This window comes from Nanorana parkeri, unplaced genomic scaffold, assembly GCF_000935625.1.
Source record: "Nanorana parkeri isolate BGI_ZX_2015 unplaced genomic scaffold, ASM93562v1 scaffold181, whole genome shotgun sequence".
In the NCBI taxonomy this organism is placed as follows: Eukaryota; Metazoa; Chordata; class Amphibia; order Anura; family Dicroglossidae; genus Nanorana; species Nanorana parkeri.
In genome coordinates this window covers 744,464-765,072 of record NW_017306449.1, presented here as the reverse complement: position 1 = coordinate 765,072, position 20,609 = coordinate 744,464, and the positions used below count along the sequence as shown (strand labels likewise).

At 43.0% G+C, this 20,609-nt stretch overlaps 1 protein-coding gene across 1 annotated transcript in view; it reads right to left on the bottom strand.

Moving 5' to 3' along the window:
• The window catches only part of UNC119 (unc-119 lipid binding chaperone), a 61,207-nt gene that overhangs the window by 13,344 nt on the left and 27,254 nt on the right, over window positions 1-20,609 (bottom strand). The window lies entirely within an intron of this gene.

Sequence of the window (20,609 nt, the reverse complement as noted above, 5' to 3'; positions counted from 1 at the left end):
AAAACTTGTTTGCAAGCTAAATTGTTTACTATGTTCATCGCCTTAGGTTTGTCATCCACTGCTCAGTTTTTGCTTTTACGACCATTGCTTGAGGTAGATTTACACAAAATCATCTTTTAGTTACAGGCCAGGGAAAGGCCGAGCTGCTCCCTGACATTTAATATAAAGTGGGAACTCATGCAGTTAAATGTTTACACCATAGTTGTGCCTCTGTTCCTATCCATGCTTGGGTATTCCCAGTGCTCCTGTTGAATTCTCCATAAAATAATTTTTTTAAAAAGCAAAAACACAACACCTGCTTCCCGGCCAATCAGGAAGTTGGGAGGCGGGTCTTTACCCGCTGCCTGGCTTTCTGCTGTTTGGCCTGCTCAATACTGGTTAGCTAGGAAGCCGACTTCCCGGCCAATCAGCACTGAGCCAGCCAAACAGCTTCCCGGTCAAACAGCATGGAGCCGGCTTCCCGGCCAAACAGGAAGCCGGCTCTATGTTCCCTCGCACAAACCTCCCTCTGACTGGAAGTTCCGGTATCAGCGGTATGTCCGGTACTAGTTATCGGTACTTGTGCAGATACAGAGTATTTGGCCGAGTACTCATACTCACCCTAATCCTCCGATACATCCCTACTTAAAATAATCCAGTGATAATGCAGAGTACATGTACACATTAGAAGTGCTCATTACAACACAGCTTTGACCCTTATTGAGCATTCCCTTTCCATATAGTATGTGTTCCACAATCAGCTTTAGTCCTGGATCACACCTAGCTTTTTGTAGTGTTTTTTCTGCCCTGAAACATGCTTAAAAAAAAAAAAATGGCCAAAACAAAATCCCATTAATTTCTATGCCCATGTTCACATCTGAGGGTTTTGTCACTTGTAGCAAAACGCCCGTACTAAGACGTTCCTCACAGCCACCTTTGGAAGTCTAAAGCTGATTGCACCCACTGAGCAAGTATACCCACCCTGATACAAGTGAAGACCTATCTGAAATATAGCTGCAGTAAATTATAATTCAGATTAGAATAAAGTTAGAAGACTTTTGGATTAAAGTGTAGGTTGAGTGTTTGCTGAGTGTTTCTTTTGTTCCCTAAGATTGCACTTTTTATAAGAGTTGCTGTTCCAGCTGCTAGGTCTTTTTTAAAGGTCTATATAGTGGTCTGTGCACAGGAATTAATCCTAACAGTAAAAAAACACCTCAAATGTGTTTCTGCTATGCCTGTTCTGTGTGTATGGCAAGCATCCTTAGAGGAAGAATTAAATCTACAAGAAGCACAAGGTAGATACAGAACTACAGTATATAGTAGAGTTATCAAAGCAGCAGGGGACACGGTGCACTTTCCAATTAAGCACCAGGAAGATAGGCCATGGAGAGCCATCCAAACTACTAGGTTCAGAGATTTGTATAACTTACAAGGAACTAATTTGGTGGAAAGACAAATGAATCCTCTTGATTTTTTAAAGTTGTTATTGACATCATTTAAAGTCATACTGGTACCCAAAAGGTCTGAAAATGATGATTTTGACATTCAGCAAAGGGGAGATGGGAACATATTGGGCAAACCATTAAAGGTCTTTCATCACAAAAAGTTTTAGAACCCCTGCTCTAGGTGGACATAAACAAACCCATAGAATGTACATGTACATAGCAAATGAAAGTCACCAGAAGCTAACCCTTGTGGGGCAATTTCAAGTTCTCAAATGTAGCTGGAATTACAAGGGGATAAATGTAGACCAGGTATCAAACACATAGATTGAATAGAAAAAACAATAACAATGGTTAATGTAGACTGAGGGGTTGAATAAAACATTCCAGTCTTATCTCTATAGATACAGCTTAGACACTGGACCACCAGCTTTACCCTGGCAACACTTTTCCCTTTCCAGATGATCCTATCATATAAATTCTCAAGTGGCAAGGTATGAGAGGAAGGATTTATGCACTACATATCTCTCTAATCCATGCCAAAACTAATCCAGCCACCAACAGGATTAAATATTGAAGGCAAGTTATATATGAGGATGGAAAGCCGTCAAATCTGTATGTTTCACCAGCTGCTAGCAAATAATACAATACCTAGGGCCAGCTTGGTTATATAAACCAGTCTATTTTACCACAGTCTATGTGTATACTGTATATTGACCCAAGTTCTGTCATCTGAGGGTGGGCCAAGTCATATGTAAATCTAATCTAATTTTCAAAAATCGGCAACTCAAAAGTTCCCTGTGTCAGGACAGTAATTAAAAGAGAACAATGGGGGAAGTGTTTTTCCCCATAGTTCTCTTAAGGGTCACGGGAGGACATAGACTGGCCCAAAGCTCAGTACAGTATATCGCAAGCTACAGCTCACGGTATACTGAGACCGCTGCAGCCGGAACGGATCCCGACATTACTGTTGAGATCCACCCAGCTGCGTGAGTGACAGCTGGCTCTGCCTATCTAGAGGCAGAGCCAGCTGTACCCGCCCCTCTCCCCAGTCTGTTCCTCCAGTCAGCACTGGAGGATCGGAGAGGGGAGGAGGAAATCCCTGTGGGGAACAGTGACTGACAGTCACGGCTCTCTGCAGGGAGATGATCAAGAAGCGAGCGAAGGCATGTGTTCGCTCACTTCCCGATCTATTGAGCCGACATGTGACCGTTTCATTGTCACATGTCGGCTTGAACTATGAGGATGAGTGATTTTCACTCACCTCATAGTTCTCCTTTAATGTTTCTGTTACAATGTAGCTGGGGACTCAAGTAGAAGCTCTCAGCTACAGGACCGGTCTATCTAGCAGGAACAACATAAAGATGAGTAATCACTTTATGCAGTATGTGTATAGCCAAAAGCCTTGTCCTCTGTGTGGAGGCAGTCGTCTCTCTGCAGAGGTCCAACACATCCCCAGCTGAATCAGGCCTATAGCTTCTGTCGTGTGAGGTGTTAAGGCAGCCCAATTATTTAAAAAGGACTGTCTAGTGCATGCATCAAACGTTGTGCATGCATTTTCGGAAAATTATTTATATTGTTCTGCAAACAATCAAATCGTGCAGATCTGAAGATCTACACAACAAAATGTTCAAAGTGTGAAACTGACTAAACAAAAGAAAAAAAAAAAAAGATTACATGTAGACCAGAGCAGCACCTTGAATAAATTGAGTGGAAATTGGCTGCAATCCCATCTTAAAAGGTCTAAATGAAGAATTATATATGAGAATTATAATGATAAATAGTAAAATAAGAGGTTTAACAATTACGATGTAATTAGCCCAATAGCATTAGCAGGTCACCAATTTCACTTGTTGCCCAGAAATACTCTTTAAACTGATAACAGCAGTTTGCATTTAAAAGTGTAACAAATATTACAGCTGGCTGCACAGTGCATTATTTGTAAATGCTGAATGACTAAAACCATACAACTCTTAAGCCGCTTTGCAGCCTCATTAAGTCGGCATTCCTGAAATAGAAACAGATTAGGAGTTGCCAGAGCTCCATAATGGTCTGTCAGTTCATCTTCCAAAAACACAGGTAACTTGGCTCCATTCTACCTCGCTCACTGCTATAGCTGGATATGGATTTCACTGGCAGGTACTGTTACAGCCATCAGTCATTCCACATGGAAATAAAACAGGAAGGCAGAGACACATGAGATTAATCCCTGTGTGTGTCATTATAAGCATGGTGAAAGAAAGGGTAGTGAAGGAACAGTGCAGCAGTGTTGCATTATTTTGTAATGTCACACTCTGCTGGAAAATAGCAAGTAATCCAAATATATATATTTAGTAGACAGTCACAGTACTTACATAAGAGTACATACGTAAAAAGTAAGTTTAATTCACCAACATTTCGGCAGCTCGCAGCCCGCTTTTCTCAAGCCGTGAGAAATGTAGGCTGTGACCTGCTGGAACGTTGGTGAAATAAACCTGCTTTTCTACTCTTATGTAGGTCCTGTGTATAGTTGGATTACTTGCTATTTTCCAGCTGAGTGTGACATTACAAACGCAGTACAACTTCAGAAGTGGCGGAACTGTCGCCATAGCGACCCAGGCGGTCGGTATGGGGTCCAAGGCACCCTGGCCAGGACGAGGAACAAAGGGGTCTGCCTGATGCAGTGCGGGCTGCCTGGGTTGCTATAGCATCGCAGGCTGCTGGCTGTCACCAGCGACTGTTCGGAGGAACGCGCCGTTGTTCAGATCACTGACAATCTATCAGTGATCTGTGCAGCGGCGCGTTCCTCCCACAGCCGCTGCAGAGTCAGTGACAGCCAGCAGCTGCAGAGGAGGAGGCTGGACCCAGCGTCGGCAGCGGAAGAGTAGACGGGGCCCAGCAGAGGAGGGGCGTGGCCGGTCAGCGACCGTGGAGGAAGAGGCAGGGCCTGGCGGTGGAGGAGGCTGATGGCGGATCAGGGTTGACAGGTAAGAAGTGAGCAGGGGTGTGACCAGCCCATGTGAGACCCTGCAGTGCTCACCACAGAGAGTCTATGGTGGGCTCTGCAGGGTCACTCAGGTGGGCTGTGTGGGATCTCAGCTGGCCTCTGCAAGGGGCGTATCTAGAAATCCTGGGGCCCCATACAAAATTTTGCTATGGGGCCCTGTGATTTCTAGTTACGCCCCTGATTTGCAGGGAATAATCTCATGCATCTCTGCCTTCCGGTTTTATTTCCATACACACACAAGATTTTATAATTCTTCAAAAGATACTATTTTTCTTTTTGTTTCCAGTTAGTTTAATTTAGTTTTGACATCTGAGATTTTTCTTCACTTCCTGTCCTGGAAGCATGGGAAGACATTAAAGCTGACCTTTACCCCCCTTTTACTAAAAATCACATGAGCATGCAGCTTTGCCACTGGCCACTGGCATATGCACAAGGAGGTCAACAACTACAGCCTTTTTTTCTTAGCAAAGGCATTTTGTGGTTGGCTAGTGTTACTCCTTTCATCTGCATAGTCTATAAATAATGCACTGCATTTGTGTTTTATGAAGACTGTTTCTATAGCTCTTGACTTGCCGAGTAGGAATTCCTATCATACACCATAAGGCTTTACTAATGGGGGAAGCAGTCTTCCTAATGGGTGTAGATCATGTCCTCACAAGCCGCAACAAGGATTAAATACCCAGTGGAGATGGTATCAAATTCTGCAAAGGAAATTGTGTTTCCCAGAAGTTTGTTTCTATATTGTCCTTAAAGTGACAGTGACACTCGGGAGTTAAATTTTAAAAATGCATCCGAGTAACTAAACTATTAACAAAAATGTATCATTTGTGCATCACTTTGCGATAGATCCTCAAATCATCTCGGAACTCATGCTGACACTGTCCTTCCTTCTGGAGGGTGGCTACTTTTGATCTCCATGGTCCCTTTGTGTATTTTAGAGTAGCCACCGCTTCAAGCTACCTCCCGTGATGGACTACAATCTAAAAACAAAATAGAAAACTAAATGCGAGATAGTCCGTCACGGGAGTGAGCTTGGAGCGGTGGCTAAGGTTTAACTATTGACTTTAGTGTGATTTTAAAGGATAAGTGCACTGTTAAAAAATAAAAAACAAAATAACATAATGGCATAGTTCAGACCAAGCTAAAAAGCAGATTTCACTGCCTGCCTTGTCTGAGACCAGCAGAGTCTTTACTTCAAATGGTACAGATTTTTTACTTCAGGATATGCGCCATACGACCTCTCAATATTCTCGAAGGTAAGTTGTTATAGAACAATTACTGATGTAAAGGCTGGAGAGGAGGCTTTGTATTTTTTTTTAAAGTGTTCCTGCACCTTTATCAAATCTTACGCTGAAATCCAGTAAAACTAAAAAATTATACTTGCATTGGGGTTTCCCTACATTCCAAGGGTTAAATGCTTGTTTTGTCTATGGGGGAACAAAACAAAAAACTTTACTTACCTTAGCCTTTCTCCCGGCAGGCTTCTTCCCACCTGAACGACCATTTCCCCGAAGCTGCTTCTCTTCGCCACTCAGTAGTCCTGCGTTGTAATTGAGGATACCAAGAGTACACCCACAACCTGGAGTGTTGAAGAGAGAAGAGTGCTGGCTGCCAGGGGAGCCAGGAATAAGGAAGGTAGGTATAGATGGGCAACGTTGCTTTTAATATGCCCCCTAGAAGAAATGAGCACGTTATCCTTGCAGTGATGGGAAAGCCCCAAGGGTCCTTTTTTTATTTTTCCCATAGTTTAGCTTTAAATTGTTTAAAATTGCAATATTCCAATGCAGATCAATCAACAATCAATTGTTTTTATTTAATAATTATTATAAAATCCTCTAGCTGTGACAGTATTGTATCTAACAGTATCATGCTGTGCAGTCTTCAGGAGCATCAGTAGACAGTGCTGCTGGACAGCCTATAGAAAAAGTCCACATCACACAGGGGGGAATTCATAAAAACTGGAGCAGACAAAATCTGGAGCAACTGTGCATGGCAGCCAATTAGCTTCTCTCTTCAGTTTGTCCAGTTATGATTTGAAAATGAAAGAGAGAAGCTGATTGGTTGCCATGCACAACTGCTCCAGATTTTGTCTGTTCCAGTTTTGATAAATTCCCTTCACCGTGTTTTGGACAACCGGAGAAAGATCCTCCCCCTCTGCAGTGAAGAACAGAGGAAACTCCGAACCTGGCATGTCACGTAACCGCATATTTAGGGCAGCAAAAGGAGCTTTTAGCCCCAAGTTTGCATGAATTACATGGCATAGTAGATAACTACAGTTCAGCTTTAATAAATAAATGCAAAAGCGCAAACTCGTAAAAGTGTTAAAACATGTAAAAGCAATAACAATTCAAAATATGCACTCACTAAAAGATATGGGGTGGGGGGCCTTCGACACCATGTGTTTCCCACATATAATGCCGTTTAAACATCTCTTCCCTGGCAATATAACAATTCACACCTTCAGCCATGTAAATCTAAGGTTAAACACCTATGCAAACCTTCCTGACACCAAGGATGGAATTATGCAACTAGAACAAGGTGGTTCCACAACTTTCACACCTCACATCCTGTTCTTGGTAAGGCAACTACTGCCTTTCCATGATGATTGGATTAAGGAGTCTGTGCTACCTGTGTAAATATATAAACTGGGGTATATGCCTGACACTCATCAGAAGTGAAGTTGCTTGGAAAAGCTAGAAAACTTCTTTACCATTACAGAACAAGTCCAGTTGAATATGACTAACCAGTACTAGCCATACCATGACCTGGATAGATGAAAACCTGCACAAATATACTCTACATTCCTCTAATGTATGCTTGTCTATCTATCCAGGAGGAGGAGCTGGGGACATTTTATACATTTAGCTTTGTGACTCAAGGAAAGAAAGATTGCAGGCATTAATTAATTATCTGTATTTTAACGATGAATCTCACATGAATCTGCAAGTTAGTGCAATGGATAGTAATAGATTGCCAATACCTTCAAAGTACTACCTCAGCAAATCTCAAAAGACAAGGCTGAATTAAAAAAAGTTGCAAATCATATCCCCTGACAATGTACTATTTTTACAGAACTGTCAGTGGTGCAGACATAAGACAGCTGGGAGGTAAACTCCAGTTTGTTTAAAGCACTGCTCCACTGAGAGACGCATATGCCATACTCATTAAAAGGAATGTGTTTACAGAAAAGCAAACAATTTTTTTTCCCTTTGTGTCACACAAGCAAAAATCCCCATACTGAAAGACAAATCCACTCCATCTAGCATGCGTGGAGGAATCAAGTGTTATTTCTCGATCCGCCCGCAGGGTGTATGGCCAACTTAAGATACATTGTCTTCACTCTTCCTGGTAGTTTACCAACTTATATTGCAGATGGGTTCACAGGAAAACATTCAGAAAAGAAGAAAATAAAGTTCAGTAAACCATAGCTACCAGTTAACTATCGCCAGACCATAATGGCTTATTTTTAAAAAAGGACAAAGAGCAATGAGGATCAATTAGATCCCTGATTTAGTAAGCTTAGTCCTGGAAATGAAAGGTACCTTTTTTATCAGTTTCTATAACGGCGCTGTGCTCTTTAGCCTATGAAATAACACATAGATCATTATTTAATAACGAACAGTATGCAGAGAACACTGCATACTAATTAACTAAAAACTGTACTAATTAACAATTGTGCTGCATTATCTGGCTATTGTAAACTTATGAAGGGGGAAATCTATTTCTGAGGAATTGCACATCATTGCTTTTTCCACTGTACTAGAGCAGACCTTTTACAGTAGTCGAAAAACTTGCTATGATCCCCAACGCTGCACAAAAATGTAAGTGGGATGGACTCAAGTTTACTAGTGACATCTTTTTCGAATCGCCAAGAATGATGGTAATGGTATGTTCATGGTAAGTTAACTGATTAATTGTCAAAGACGCACACAGGAAATATAACATGAGAGTAAGTTGTTCCCCAACTTAGCTGAGCAACACTAGAAGATGACTATTAAATGTCCACCTTTTGCAAAACATTATTAAATGCACCCACACACGATATCGCGAATGCAATGCCCATGCTGCATTCCCCCAGCCTGAGGTAAGGACCTTCTGTTATGGGGTTGGAGGAAGTAATCAATGGACTACCGAGACATCACCACACTATTGAGACCTACGAGTCCCTCTGCTGCAAATAAGAGATGGGACTTGTAGTCTTTTCATTCACAGATCCCATTAATGAATGATACAGATCCCATGAATGAATGATGCAGCTGTACATGCGAAGCCACACAGAGACGCACCCGATGTGTAGAAGCCGAAATGTAGAAAAGAACACCATGATTCAGGTATGAGTAGGATGCAGAATGTGACGAAATTTCATGCTTCACCCTAAATATGGATGTATAGCATCTTTTTACCATTCAGTATTCAGTTATTTTTTTCTACGATGAGCCACACATGCACACAGACCTGGCATGCCAAAATGAAGTGTCTCCCAAACACATGCATGGAAGTTACATTATTGGGGCCTGGCCAATTAAGCAGCCAAACACTCGAAACCCAAAAGAAGATGGAAGCGCCAGTGAGGGAGAAATGCATCGCTGGAGGCGATTGTTTTAGCTGTTAAAGAGAACTATGGGGTAAGTGTTTTTCCCTATAGCTCTCTTTAAGGTCACGGGAGGACATATACTAACCTTCTTCCGTGACCCAAAGCTCAGTAGCACCGCAAGCGGGGCAGATCCCAGTAATACTGTCTGGATCCACCCAGCTGCGTGAGTGACAGCGGGCTCTGCCTATCTAGGGGCAGAGCCAGCTGTGCCCGCCGCCTCCCCCGTTCATTCCTCCAGTCAGCGCTGGAGGATCGGAGAGGGGGGAATCTCTGCTCACTGAAGGGAGACAATCGGGACGTGAGCTGATCGGTGCATGTTTCTGCTCACTTCCCGATCGACAGAGCAAACCTGTGACAGCTTCTTTATCACAGGTCGGCTCTAACTATGAGGATGAGTGGAAATCACTCCTCATAGCTCTCCTTTAAGTCTGCTATAATATGCTGTACATACTAGCACATTATGGTGAAAAGCTTTTTTTTCTTCTCTTTTAAACAGCTTTACTTCCACTGATATATGCAACTTTACAATACATGCATGATAGCAGTTCACTTGTGTTTGTGGTATGGCAGCAAAAGCCATGGGAAAGCTTTAGTTCAAAGATATACAGAGGTGGCACTTCAGTGTTCTCTGGAAACCAAGGGGGTCACCAGGTGGACACAAAAGGTTTTTAAAAAGTACTTGCAGACAGTTTGGTGTGCTTGTACTTAGTCAATATTGTTAGTTTAAACTCTTAGCAAACCCAGATGTTCTTTATAGTGAAGGCTAAATGTTGAGATTTAGTAAATTTTTCATTCACCAAGCCTCCAAGTGTGGCCATATTCCTCTATCTGTATGTAAAGGAAAGGGTAAGATAAGGAGATTTCTGTTCAGCTGCCAAGCCTTCAAGAAGTGTCATAATCGGATTTAAAGTCACAAAGGAGCGGGGAGGAGGATGAGGCCTGATAAGACCACTTCTTGCTCAGGCTTATGTCAGTGTATTAAGCCCATGCTGGGTGCGTGTGCTTTGGTGTCTCCAGAAATATATAGCTGCCATCTACCTTTATCACCAATTTACTGCCATTGTTGGTTCAAAGTGTAGCTTTCAGTCTGTATCGGCAAACATAACAGAGGGCAATGCTAACACTAGGCCTAAGCCCTCATTTTGTCACTGTCAGCTAAAACAGTAATGGCAGCTACATGAGAACAGCTTGAGCAAGGTTTTATTTTTGAGCAGTGATTAGAGACCTTAAACACCTTAGAATAACATTATCATGTTTACTTGTGACCAGGTTAATTATTAAATGTTTTCCTACAGAATTTCTCCTTTGCTTGCACCATAGCAACAGCTCAGTCCCCAACCCGGGCAGCATTTGTTACCATAGCAACAGTGTTGGTGCATCACAGAATGGAAAAGATAGGCTGCTCCTCCTCAACACACAGCCCAGGCATGCCGTCTTCCCCCTCAGGAAGGCATCTCAGGGGAAAAACACATTCAGGGATGGAAAACAAGTGATGTACATATATACATATGTATCAATTATCTCCTACATGTATATTTACTAGTTAAGCCTATTTCAAAATTATAATAGGCCATCATTTTCCAGAGTGCAGTAATAACAAATCAGGAATTGTGTACCACCATGCTTGAGCAATCTGATATTCAATTGTTTGTTCCAGCGTGCTCATGAAGGTAATAAGGGCTGTGTTTACTGATCAAGCTGTCTTGGCAGCTTTTTCGTAAAAGCCACAAAATTTAAATGGAGGTAGAATTTCTATTTTTTCACAAAGGACCGAATGGATTACAATTCTGCTTCCCAAAGCCTGGGATGTGTACCACTGGTGGTATGTCTCTTCACCGTTGGTTATACATGGTAGAGATCTTAAAGAAATATATATTCTTTTCATTTTCAAGCTTATATCAAGCGATTGGCTTGATACAAACAAACTTAGCAATTAGTGTTAGGTTTTAAAAACCTTTAAATCTATGTATATTATATGTAATTATATACTGTATCTATTTTGAGTAGGGATGCACCGAAAGTTTGGCCGCCGAAACATTTTGTGTGAAAATGGCACTTTTGGCCATTTGCCGAAAGTGCCATGATTGCCGAAAATGCGGCCGAAAATTCAGTGTATCCCAACTTCTCTCCTCCTCGCTGGGCGCCGTTCTGTGTGCCTTTCGATGCAGCACCAGTGCCCAGCGGGGAGGAGAGAACCTTTCAGGATGGTGAATGGCGCTGCGTGACAGCTGTCATTGTTGCAGGATGCCGAGCTCTCCTTCCTCACCTCCCGGCTCAGCCTCCTGTGTCAGGATGGAAAGCGGTCTGGGGCGGTGACAGCTGAGATCTGTCACAGGAGGTGGAGTTCTAATCCCACACCTCTCGGCTTCACCTCCTGTGTCAGGAAGCTGAGCAGTGCGGAGACTACTGTGATCTGTCACAGGAGGTGGAGCTCTCCTCCCACACCTCCCAGCTCCGCCTCCTGTGACAGCCAATTTAGGATGGAGAGCGGGTATACAAAACACTCACCAATCAGCTCAGCTGTGTTTGTAAACAACTGGACAAGGTGTGCTTACAATGTCCCAGTTATGAATGAATGGGAAGTGATCTACATTTTCGGTTTCCGCCTGACAAATTTTTTATTTTTGGTTTCGTTCTCAAAATTCCATTTTGGTGCATCCCGCATTCTGAGGCAACCATAGTTGCCCCTAACATACGCATGCTCAGCCCCCTGCACTGCGGTACTACAGATAGTTTGTGCTGGTAGACACATTAAAAACAATACACTCCCTATGTGGCTGATAGTATTTTCTTAACAGTGGTTGGGGGAGGGAAGCATCCAGTGGCTAGTTTACAATTTTTTATGCAATATAAAAATATGGGAAAGGAAGCTCATAAAATGTGAAAATCATTAAAAAAAAAACTGAAACTATGTGCAGAGCTAAATACATTATACTCAGGCATATTTAGGTCAAAGCGACAGGGACTCCAGACAGAACACCGCCCTGCTTGCTAATACCCACTTTTCCCACATTCACCTGCTGCTTTGTTCCTCTGCCACAGCCATCAGGACATACCTGAAGCTTTTGGGTATGGGGAGCATATGGCCACCTCTTATGACCCAAAGCTTGGACCTACAAGGCCTATTGCAGTATCCAAAAACCTGTTATGAGAGGAAGAGGATCAATGGACTATCAGACTAAAGGGGAAGCACAGCAAAAGTGAGTGTCAGCTAGTGGGAGGGTTTTCTTTCCACATAATCTGTAATTTTCACTAAATGGGCAAAGTGACAGAGTCTAATTGTAGAAGAAACGGTCCTTGTCCACAATTTTACTACTGGTCATAGTCACTGTTATAAACATGTGTGGGACAACAAGGTCATTTTAGTGTTGCCTGCCAGGTACTAGATGAAGACAATAGCCCTCCCTGGGGTTGATGAATTAAAGTGTCAAGGCAATGTTACCACATACCACTTTTTGCCTCCATTTGGAAATCAGGGCCACCTGCTATACTAGCAAGTCAGGTATCATGCTCACAAATCACAATCTGCATTTCAAAAATCTCCCCCTATTGGCAACACCAGGACAATGCCAAAAGTATGTGATGGAATTTCGGTCGTCCTCAAGAAAACAGGCTCTTTATGTGAATAAAACCGGCTCAGCTAGGTAAAGAAAAAATGATTCACTTGGTATTAATAGACCTTACACCCAAGTCTGAAATATGGATCAAGGAAGTCTGCACAAAAGACAAATTGTTCAAGGCATTCTTGAAACAATGCCACCTAAGTAGGTGAAATACAATATACAAGAGCCATTTTATAACCGAGGTATATTAGTTTGGGCAAGGGTCAGATTACTAGTGAAAGTAGATATAAATGGGAAGGGACTACTTATAAAATACATGCGTTTTTCTGACCTTATCATATAATAAGCCACATATTCATTCTGTGAGGTTTCTGCTTCATGCCTAACAAGGTTCTATCTTGAAAAGTCTAAAACCTCAACACAGATAAGCAGCTGTTCTAAAGGCTATTCTCAAGTACCTGACAAAGAATGTGAGGAATGTTCACTCTCCAAGCAGAGTTAGAAAATATAAAATATCACAACTAGATACTAAAGGATGCTGTTAAAGACAAACCCGTGTTATAGTAAGAATTCTAGCAACCTTACCTGGCTTTTTTTTTAGCCAGTGCATTCCAGTACACTTGCTACAAATGAATGCTAATTAGGGGAGTTGGCCTATTATAATCATACAATCAGATAACATGCTGTACGGAAAAGAAGTCTTTTAAGGTCTCGTTCACACCGCGATTCGCGGTAAAAAAGTCGCGCGACCGTCGCGCGTTTCCGAAGGCTACTTGGCTGTATCCCAATGGAAACGCGCAACAAAACGGCCCAAAGTAGTACCTGTACCTTTTCAGGCGTGGGCCGTTTTGTAGCGCTTTAGGGACGGGCGGAAGTAGGGCCAAGGTGGGAACGAGACCATTGGATACAATGGGATTTATATTTTTGAGCGTTTTGTAGAGCGTTCGTCGAGCGTAGAACGCGCTACAAAACGTTCAGGTGTGAACGAGGGCTAAATGTCAGATGCTTGGTCCCTCTCGGCATACTGTGGTTCCTCCTGCTAGTCACAACAGGACACAAAAGTGATGCAGGTCTCAGCAACAGGATCCACAAAGCTCATACATGCTGCTGGTTGGAAATCTCTAGTCTGACACAGTAGCGGTGTGCCAGACCTCTGCAGGGAGACCACTGCTACTACAGAGAGCAAGGGTTCTTCTATACAGCATGCTGTATGCTGACTGAAAACAGGCTTTTCCACTTAGGATGCAGCTGCTTTCTAAAGAAAACCAACTGTTAAAATTAGGGATGCACCGATACTGATATCGATATCGGTGCCAATACCGAGCATTTGGGTGAGTACTCGTACTAGCCCAAATGCTCCGATGCCTAGCCCGATACTTCCTGTATCAGGAAGCCGGGCAGCGTGTCATTACACGTTACCCGGTTTCCTGATTGGCCGGGAATCCGCTCCATGCTCTCTCGTCACTTGTGATGAGAGAGCATGGAGCCGACTTCTCGGCCAATCAGGAAGCCGGGCAGCGTGTAATGACGCGCTGCCCGGCCTCCTGATTGGTCGGGAAGGTGGGCGCCGTGTAATGACGCAGCGCCCGGCATTCTGATTGGCCAGGAAGCCAGCTTCATGCTCCCCCATCATGAGAGGACGAGGGAGCATGGAGCCCGCCTCCCGGCCAATCAGAAAGCAGGGCGGCGCGTCATTACACAGCGCCCGGCTTCCATGATTGGCCATCAAGACGGCTCCGGCTGGGTACCGCTTATGGCTGGAGAGGCCCCGGGGGTGACAGGCTGGACATGATGAGGTGAGAGGGGACAGACTTTCTTGTTAATCGGGAAGCCGGGTGGCGAGTCTTTACACGCTTCCCGGCTAATCAGGAAGCCAGGTGGCGAGTCATGACACGCCACCTGGCTTCCTGAATGGGACCTCCGGAACTCGGTAATTGGTATCGCCGAGTACCAAAAAAAAAAATGATCGGTACTCGGTTCTAAAATACCGCTATCGGTGCATCCCTAGTTAAAATGAATACAGCTTTTGTTTTGATGTACCTGAAATGTGTTTGGCTGATTTAGGATCTGTGTCAACAGGGATTTTATCAGTGGCGGAACTACCGCACCAGGGCCTCGGGTCTGTGGGGAGCCCAGCATAGTCCCAGTGCCGGATCGGTACCCTGCGGCCGCCCCATCTCTGCGACGAGAGTGTCGGATCATCCGTTCATCTGACACTTGTGGGGGGGGGGGGGGGGGGGGCAAAAAAATCTTGCACCAGGGCCCTTTGTTCCTTAGGTACGCCACTGCATTTGATCAAAGGGGTTTTGCATCCTTCCATCATGGGGATGCAAAAGTCACTTGAAGTAGGTCAAATGCATGCAGGTCAGATGGAGGCCAACTGGAGGTCAAAAACATCTGTCAGTGAAGGATTTCAGAAGCATCTCAAACTGGTTTTAAACTGATGCCTTCAAAACAAACCTAAATCCCATTGACACAGGCCCCAAGTCCCCGTTCACAGCAGGGCATTTTGTCGCTGAAAAGTAAGCGCAACAAAACGCTCCAGACAAGGAATACCATTTATTTCTATGCCCCCAATTCACACCCCGTGTGTCGTGTCGCAACCAAAAAATTGCTAGTCATTGTAAAAAGTGCATGAGCTACTTTTTGGCAGATTACAGCATGTTCTGGCCCCATAGACTTCAATGGGAACCTGTGTGCAACAAAACACTTAAGTGTTAACATGGGCCATAGAAATGAATGTGATTCTTCCTCGTCTTGAGTGTTTTGTCGCACTGAGCTTTGAGCAACAACACACCTAGGTATGAAAGGAGCCTAAAACTGAAAATTCAGTTGGGCATTAAAATACTTTTTTTCCCCCTACCTATTCATATGCCAGAAGATTACCAGCATCAAATCAAAGATGAAACTCACTGCAGTACATGGTTGGGAATTCCTATAATTTGGCTTTATGTACTGTACGGACACGTTTAGAAAAATGAGAGTACCAAATTACAAGAACAGGAGTGAAAGGTCTGGGAAACCAAGTCTAAAAACCATGGTCACAGGAAAGAAGAAAATGAAAATAAAATGACATTTTCTGACAGAACATCACGGAAGGTTGTTAAGTTATTTTCAAAAATCATTAAACAAAACCAGAATTTGTCTTAAACTTCTGACAACTGTGCTCTTGTGCTACATCCTTGTTTCTCTAAAACACATCCCCAAAACAAATATTTTGGTAAAATAAATGTTATTGCCTGCAGATTTTTGGGGGAACTGAAAGCTAAGCGCAGAACCTTCACAAGTACAACACATGGCTAGCGTTACTACTGGTATGTTAGCTATAGCTGTAATCCAATGCAGTTGGTCATTTACAGTAATCTAGTACGAGTCAGGATCACCAGTGCCCCTGATTTAATTTCAAGGTCCTGTAGACATGTGCTTCATAGTGATGATGCTCTGAAAACATCCTAATACTTGCCTGTCATATAATGGTCAAAGTCATAAGAGTGTATTTAGTGCATGTGTCAGCATTAACATACAAGCAATAACCATTTGTCAGCCATTGTCTTCTTACTCCCTTAAATGCCAGTACTCCCTGAAAGCAGACCTTTGCAGGGTGCAAGTAAAATACAGCTGTGCAGTATAAAGAACCAGTCACCAGTAGGCGATTGTAATAATCTAAATCTCCACACTTTCATTGCTATAAGTCCCTATTAACACCAGTGCTTTTTTGCACGTTTCAGCACATTTTACAAGCGTTTTCTGTTCATATGCAAGAGCATTTTAAGGCTCGTTTTCAACTTGTTTTCAGTTGTCCAGTGAAAAGCAGTCTCAGCTGCAAAAACACGCAAAACGTGCTGATCAGCGCGTTTCCATTGAAATCTATAGAGCAAAACAAGCTGATAAGTGCCACAAAAGAAGCTCATGGACTATTTTAAACAACGGCCGCATTATTACATGCGATTCAGAGCCGTTGCTTGAACGGCCCGTATAGGAATACATGGGATTATGATTTGCATGCGCTTCAGCGTGGAAAAAAAACAAGCGATGACACACCCTGGCGTGACCGGGGCCTAATAATGCAGCCTTACCTCGCATTTTGTTTATTATTTTCTTGTACTCTTTCCCTGTAATAAACTTAGGTGTCAGGTTCAAGCAATATCCTATCTGCTGCCTGAGCTAAGCGCTTAGAACATAAAAGAGACAGAATATCAGGTATCAGCCTCCATGGTGGTCATACAGCCTTATAATGTGCTGAAAGTTCTGCTTTGAAAGGGGGATAATATTACTAAAAATACATGGTTTGAACTTTTCCTGATTACCTGACTTTGATTTTTTTAAAAATAGAAGGCGCCAGGTATAAAACTGTCAATCGAACAGCGATTCCACCAGGTGCAGTCACTGTTTGAGTATTCATGCCGCCATGCTCCCATAGCTGCTTGAATCCAAATGCCAGAGATTCTTCCATCTACACTGTTTAGCGTAAATGGGGTAATCGAGTGGTATTCCCATGCTCAGTCTGCCAGCTGAACAAACAAAAACTACTGTAAATGCGTCATGGCCAGCCTAAAGCTGCACTTCTATAGTTACTCAAAAACAAATGCCCATTCCTGACTGGTTTTGCTTAATCTTGCCTTCAAAAGTGTACTGGCTAGTGTGACAGAGCTAGGGAAAGCAGACTAAGCTCCACTAGAGGAAAGACTTCCATTGATGCGGACTATGCATTCTGGAAAGCAATGCATAATAAGTCAATGTTATTTAAAATACAGAAAATAAAAAGCTCTTTTGCAGCAGCTTCCTCTAAATTATACTATTAAATAACAGTCTGCGGCTCCTTCTCTTCCTCCTCAGCATGTAAGTGTGTTCTTCCCACCCTCAAAAAGTAACATGCATTAAACTACAAAACATCTGAGCACAAAAACATCCCTGGAGGAAGCAGCTCCTTCTACCCTGATTTGTGATTCAGAATTAAGTACACTATAATAGTATCGGAATATATTCAGTGCTTGTAGGCAAATTCTTTATGCTGCTGTTCCTGGTGTTTTTCAGAAGAGGAGAAAATATATTTTCCTGAATCTGTGAAAAGCAGTTACAAATCTGGAATGGACTGTAAAATAGTCAAAAAAATGACCAGACAGGCATATCTATCAAAAAAAAGTGGAGAAAAAGTAAGTGTCCATCCTAGCACGTGAGAGCACTCTCGTCTTATTACTCTCCGTGCTGGTACAGCTCCTGCGCAGGTCCCCTCCCTTCACTAAATAACCTTTTATGCAGTTCCAGAAAGGGAATATTATAAACAATGAGGAAGCCAGGCAGCGAGTCATTACATGGCGCCTGGCTTCTTGTTGGCCGGGAAGCCAGCTGGTGACGAGGTAGCATGGAGCCGGCTTCACGGCCAATCAGGAAGCCGGGGAGCGGGTAATGACTCGCTGCCTGGCTTCCTGATTGACCAGCTTCCAAGCTGGGCAAGTGATGAGGGAGCATGAAGCTGGTTTCCCAGACAGCCAGACAGATGCCAGAAGTTCCGGTATCAGAATAGGCAAAGCCAAGGCACCAAATGGCTGCCTCTCCTTCTCCCGGAGTAGTAATACTTACCGTAAGAGAAAAAAAAAAAACTACAAACACAAGATTATACAAACTCCATACAGACTCCTGGTCTCCTGGTCATGGTATGATCACATCTGCCATTCCATCCATTCAATTTCCAGACAGCTACCAATCAACCATGGATGCCACCTGTCCCCACAGGCAGCTGAAAGAACTGATCCAATAATTAGGCATCCTATGGGCATCTTTAAGTAATATAAAATAGATAACAATATCATGTTCCATTTTTTGGCAATATGTAAAATACAAAAAACACAAGTTCGTAAGACCTTTTCTTCATGCTCCCTGATGTATAAGTTTCATTTCTATCTTCTCAGCACTCCACAGGCAATTAAGAAGATTCGGTTCCCTTAGCCATAAAAATCAAGCAACGGTTTTATTTCTAATTAGTTAAAATTGCTCAGAATGAGTTTTCATGTGACTGGCCATACACAAAGAGGTTGCTACATGATACAGTTTCTGAAGCTGTGCAACCATCTCAACGTCTAGAAGCTGAAAACCGACCAGCATTGACGTCATAGATTTGACTGATTGGAAACTTTTTACTAAATTATTTTTGTTCTCTGAAAAATAACAGATATCCAAGTGATTAACAGATATCCAAGTGATTATTAGAAATATAATTTCATGAACATTGAACGATGGATGTGCAGGTCAGCCAAAGAAGTGATTGTCTAAAGGGGATGACTTTTCAAAAAAGTCAGGTCAGAAAGCAATGACAATAATTAGCACAAACTGAACCTATACAGGGCAAAGGTCACCTAACTACCTAACTCCCCAGTAACATACCTTTCCATGCACCCATTCCACCAGGGCCAGGAAGAAATAACTGAAACATACAGGTATTAGTGAGCTAATGGGGTTGATTTACTAATCACACACACCTGGTGTGTGTGTGTGTTTAGGTTAGTAAATCACCCCCAGTGTCTCACTACCTTCCATACGACAGAGCTAGATGCCTTATGCTTGGCCCATCCCCGTCACATCAGGCCGAGAAGGAGTCCGTAGCCCTGTGCAAGTTCCAACAAGGGGGAAGAGGGAGTTGGGTGACCCTTTAACTTTAGCAACTAATTAGGTGTCATCCTTCAGTTTACAATATTCATATTGAAGCAAGATGATTGCTTATTAGTGGTACAGGTACTGCTACACAGTGCTCTGTCTTTTTAAGGGGAGTTTGGCAAGCATCAACAGGCTTGCCAAAGACCTGAAATCACATGGTGCCTGCTTTTTCTTTCACTACAAAGAAAAATTCTGCTCTGCACACTTACTGAGCACTAAGGCAGTCTCACTGGACACAGGGGTATCTCCTGTCAAGGGCTTAGTGTAGACATAGGGAAAGTCAGGCCCCAGTACCTAAGCAAACATGGTTTAAAACAGAACTTCGGGCAACATTTTTATTAACCCTTGCAGTAGGGTTAACTGCTCATTTGTGTCTAGGGACTAAGATAAACTTTTTTTAACACACCAGAACCACAGAGCCAGCCAGATCACAGCACTTCCTCCAGCCTGTCTCCTCCTACGCTCCAGCGAGGGTATGTGCCTCGGCGTCCTCACATCCAAAACACAGTGTTGGACGTGATCACTCGAGGATCCTGAGAGCGCTGCAGAAGAGAAGAGCAGCTGAAAGGACCGGCTGGCCCCAAGGATCAGGTGAGTATAACTTTTTTTAAGGGCTGCAACAACTAATCGACATAATCGATTATAATCGATTATTGAAAAAGTTGTCAACTTTTTCAATCATCGATTAATCAGCTTCCGATTTTTTTACTTCCACCGCTCCAAGCTTGCTCCTGTGATGGACTACAATATCAATACAAACTAGTAGTCCATCACTGGAGCCATTTTTAACATTTATTTTATTTTTATCCGATTAATCGAACTTAATAATCGCCTAACTAATCGATTTTGAAAATAATCGTTAGCTGCAGCTCTACTTTTTTTACTTTAGTGCTAGACACAATCAAGCAGTTAACCCTTGCAGTGCGGGGGTAGTCCTAGCTAAGGATATTCAAGCATTTATATATATTTTAAGAAGCAGTACATGAGCAATAAAACAAGCCCTCACTGATCTCTGTAGCTGCAGGCACTGTGGAGCAATTCATCCTCAAATTGTATAACAAAGGCATTACAATTGCTTCTAGTAGCGCCTTTAGCAGCTTTAGCAGTGGCTTGGCAGCCTTCCAGACCTCAAATATTTACCTCTGTTTAAATTACAAGGCTGGAAGGCTGTCAAGCCAGTGCTGGTAGAGGGAGCAGGCCAAGCTAAACATGCTGAAAAAGGTCGAGAACCCGGCTATAGTGCCCCTGTTATAAACTTTGAGTATGAATTTCACAACAGTGCCTACAGCTTTGGAAGTTGGTGGGGGCCCGATTTAAAGCTGAACTCAAATCAGCTCTAAATATTACTAAGGCAGCCCCCCCCCCCCCCACACCACCCCCCCCCAAGGATTGTT